The sequence below is a fragment of the Physcomitrium patens genome, chromosome 20 (genome assembly GCF_059467195.1).
Source record: "Physcomitrium patens ecotype Gransden chromosome 20, ASM5946719v1, whole genome shotgun sequence".
In the NCBI taxonomy this organism is placed as follows: Eukaryota; Viridiplantae; Streptophyta; class Bryopsida; order Funariales; family Funariaceae; genus Physcomitrium; species Physcomitrium patens.
Genome location: NC_143429.1, coordinates 4,768,836 through 4,773,286, shown reverse-complemented (window position 1 = coordinate 4,773,286; position 4,451 = coordinate 4,768,836). Strand labels below are relative to the sequence as shown.

The window sequence follows — 4,451 nt, the reverse complement described above, 5'->3', positions numbered from 1 at the left end:
CAATAGTCTGTGCTACACTTCACCACTTACTGAAATGTCACAAATATTCCACATGGCATATTCAGGTTTTCTTTTCTGATGCACTCATGTGCAACCACGGTGCTTACGTTTCGAGTCTCTTATTTGTTTCCTGCATTACTCCATCACCACAACGACGTGCGTCGGACGGAAGAGATGCGAAAGCACGGCAGTGTGTTCATCACCAACACGCCAACGACCAACCACACAAACTGCAAAAATCAGCACTCCAGATGTTCGACGCCGGTGGGATCGTCCGATCAAGTATCAGTCTCTACCTGATGCGATTCTCAGCAACGCACGATTTTGTGAGCCACACGACGCTCTCTAGATTCTCATGAAGAAGTCCTCACGGCCCTGCAGCATTACAAAAACACACCACAATCAAGGTCATTAAACGAAGCCACAATGAACCACTTCCATGCAACTAGTACTAGTACTAGTCATCACCCAGCTCACAAGTCCTGGCACCAAAAACTCACCGAGACAGTCGTCTTTGTCGTGGTCTGATGTCGATGCGCATCGGTTTCATCACCAGCCAAGATGCATTGCAAGGATGCTATCAACCACTATTGAACCCCCCCCCAGGGATATGGCATGCGTGCCGGAATGAACCTTCTTGTTTCCGTGAACACATGCGTCTAGAAAGCTCATCAGTGTGCCGGAATAAGCTAGATAGGTGAACTTGGCTTCAGTCCTTGATTCTGATGCGTTCTTATGGGACTAGTTACACAGATATTCATGATCCAGGCCCGATCTTGTGAGTCTGGATGCACAAGATTGTTGTCCTGGGTCAGATCTTGTGGCTCAAGATGCACAAGATTTTAGGTCTGGTTTGGACCTTGTGCATCAAATCGGAGAGTGAGTGGAAACCTGATCTAAGATTCAACTGATAGTTGAACTTGCATTGCAGTTGATGAGGTTTTGCAGACGTGGCTTGTTGAAGCAAAATCAGTCTGGAATGAATTTGATGCGTGTGAAGTTGAGTGAAGTTTAATGCCCAAGATGTGCATTCTGGTTGACCCTAATGGTCGATATTGTTTTTTAATGAAATTTTTAGGCATTAATTTTCTTCCAACAAAAAATTTGAGATTTAAAGATGGACGTTGAACATGCGGTTTGAAGTGACGTGGAGTTCTTGATTGTGTTGAGTTATTGTGACCAAAGTTGTGGTGGATCTAAACCAAAGTAAGTTTGATATTATGAAATATATAAAATCTCTTCTTTTTTTTTTCTTTTTTTTAATAAAAATAAATCTATATAATCATCAGTTGATACTGTTAGGAGAATGTATGAGTGAACAGAAAATTATGCCTTGTGGTTTTTATGTAGCGTTTGTCAACCAATAATTTGAATTGTTTTTTAATTATTAAAAAAAAAATTAGTTTAAGTTTTTTTTTTAATGATTTATATTGGAACTTTCAAATTTGTACAATGTGTACTTGCATTCTAGTAACCTTTGTACGTACCATACTTACTTGTTTTTAAAGTAAGGAAAGACACCACTTTTTCTACCATTCACCTCCAGGAATAAGTACAATTATCAAGGAAACATGTTTGCTGCATTTTGATGGGAAATCGACTAGCCTGTCGCAAGTCGGCAGTAATTTCTTTTTGGCAGCTGTGTCAAGAATCTACAACTGCAATATCCAGTCTTCATGAATAATATCGCCTGGTTTCATTTCCACAATTCCCCACCGCCCTTGCCGTTCTACCTCGCTTCTTTCGTAGATCTTACAGTTGATACGCTCGTGAACTCGACCTCGTACACATTACCCAAACGCCAAACCAATACACATTTTATCTCCCCTCTACACGAAGTTGCAAGATGAAAATGAAGCTGCGAGATAAAATGAAGAAGATGAAGCTGCGAGATGATTGTGAGAGGAAGAAGCTGCGCTCGAAGACATGGGCGTCCTCTACCGAAAAGGAGAATGTCGAATGCCACAGATCGTTGTTGCGCATTTGTCTGAAACCACGACTGCTGAGGATCTAAAGTTATTCCTTCGAGGAATGCATCGGAGCGGCCTGCCGGCTAAGGCAGACCTTGTGCTCCTCTTCCCGTGGCGACCCCTTCCCCGATTTTTTCCCAAAAGTTAATCGCGACGAGGAGAGATACTTTCAGGGATTGCTTGCGCAACATCATGAAGCAGAAGCTAGGAGGCCAACGGAGTCGGTTCACAAAACCAATCTCAGCATTTTCAACGGCGACGGGGGTTGGGAACAAGGAGAACGGGGATGGGGCTGGGAACGGGTACGGGGGAACAAGGGGGTACAGTTTAAACAGGTGGATCAATTTGACAAAAAATTGGGTCATTTTAAAATTTCCTATTTTTTTTTTAATATATACATATATATGGGATATTAAATATATCCACCATTGCAAATCCAATAGTAAAGAAATGAATCTGGAGGTTTTTTTTTTTTTTTTTTTTTTTTTTTCATGATATTTAGGATGGGTGGGTCAATTTAGTAGAAACTTGCATCTCTTTAACATTCCCATATTTATTTATAGACATATTACAGTACTCAAAATAATTTTCACCATATGATTTTCATTTGATATGAATTAGATGAATAGTTACATGTGACATTTAGTATAAATATTTGTCGAAATATCATAATCCAGTAACGAATTCAAATCTCTACCACAATTACTTAAAATAAGAAAAATTTGGATGTAAAAACACCTAAATTCCTGCATATCACAAATTCAGAACAAAAACAACTCACTTAGTTTGATAAATTTGGATAAACGACGACTCATTTAACATGTTTATAATTGGTATTGGATGATCTTTGTATGAGAAAAAGACGCCATGCAACATGTTTTTTGATGGAACATAAATAAGCACATATTTTGACCACTAGATATACAACAGTGTTTCAAGATTGCTCAATTGCTATTCTGAGGCATCATTAGCACTTTACTTACCAATTACAGATTATATATATATATATATGACAAACAAAAATAGTAAAAAGATAGAAACATACACAATTCTAAGTGTAACAAGCAGAACAAACACCACAATATACAAAAAATATTAATAAAAATGCCAATGAAAGCGTTAATAATGAATTGTGAAGATGCGCAAAGGTAATGAACATGAATCCAAAATAGTCAACAAAGAGGCACCATCCACACTTGGGTTATCGGAAGGGAGTGCAACAAGTTTTAGGGTGTGTGTTAAAAATGAAAAAGGAGTAAAGAATACAAAACATAGCAAACCAAGACAAAGAATCAACAAGCAAGTTAGTGAAGGACAAGAGAAAGAACCCAGATTCCAAGTCTCCATCCACTTGGCTCACTGCGATGGAGCTCTACCCTCGGCGATGAGGCACATCAACCTGGTTCCCTCGCAGCAGATGCGAAGCGATTGAGAGTCCATGGGCGCTTCACACAGTCACCAAAGAAAGAAAGCAAGAAAGTAGAGAGAGGAAGAGGAAGACGACGAAGACGAAGACGAAGACCCACCTCCTCCATGGATTCCATTGTCAGCGGCAACACGACAAGCACAGCAGTGAATGAAGGCAAAGCCACGAAAGGCTGACTGACCTCGGCCCAGCACTGTCGCAATGTGGACGCCCATTCATCATGTTGTCGCCGCAGCAACAACAGCCCATTTCAGAGGCCAAAAAGAGAAACACGAGAGGATGCAAGAAAACACGAGGAAGAAGCAGAAGAAGAAGAAGACTCTGCCAAACATCCACCCACCCACTCAACCCATTCACTCACTCACTCACCCACCAATCCACCCACTCCCCGCGTTGTCTTTGCCTTGCCTGTCTCTCTCCTCCTTGCTGCTGCTAATGCTGCTGCTACTACTAACATTACTGCTGCTGCTGCTGCTTCAGGCACGTCGCTGCTCGCAGCCCGCACTGTCAGTGCGCGCATTGAAGACGGACACCAGGCGTGGCCAAGGCCACCCCCACCCCCCGTCCCCGTTATCTCCGCACTCAACAACGCGAAACCCCAACACACACACACAAGAAAACGAGGGGATGGATGGATGGATGGATGGATGAATGAATGATGGACCTGCTTCACTCATTAATTGCGTGGGATTCTATATTACCCTTTCCCATTTGTGTATATATATATATATATATATGTGTGTGTTTGAGGATGAGGTATAGCGTGCATGTATTTTATTTTATTATTTTGTTTGTTTGTTTTATTTTTCTTCCTTTTGACCCCATTCTGGTAATGATATGGGCAATCATACTAGATGGAGTAATAATGTCACTCACTCACCACACACTAGTGGAGGGCTGAAGAAAGGAAAGGGTGTGAATGTGTGTGTGGATATGTTTCATTCCTGTGCCTCAGCTCCTCCTCCTTACCATGCAATCTTTTTTTGAGGATCTGGCATGCTTGGATTTCTCTTTACTGAGGTCAGAAGAAAAACCAAAACTAGGTTTGGCAATAC

The 4,451-nt window shown here is 41.3% G+C and overlaps 1 long non-coding RNA gene across 1 annotated transcript; it reads right to left on the bottom strand.

The window, feature by feature from the left end:
* Positions 1-2,314: 2,314 nt before the first annotated feature.
* Positions 2,315-3,970, bottom strand: LOC112273393 (uncharacterized). Its single transcript, XR_002966993.3, has 2 exons — positions 3,497-3,970; positions 2,315-3,369 (listed from the first exon to the last, which is right to left on the bottom strand). It is a non-coding gene; the product is annotated as an uncharacterized LOC112273393 (long non-coding RNA).
* Between the last annotated feature and the right edge of the window lie 481 nt (positions 3,971-4,451).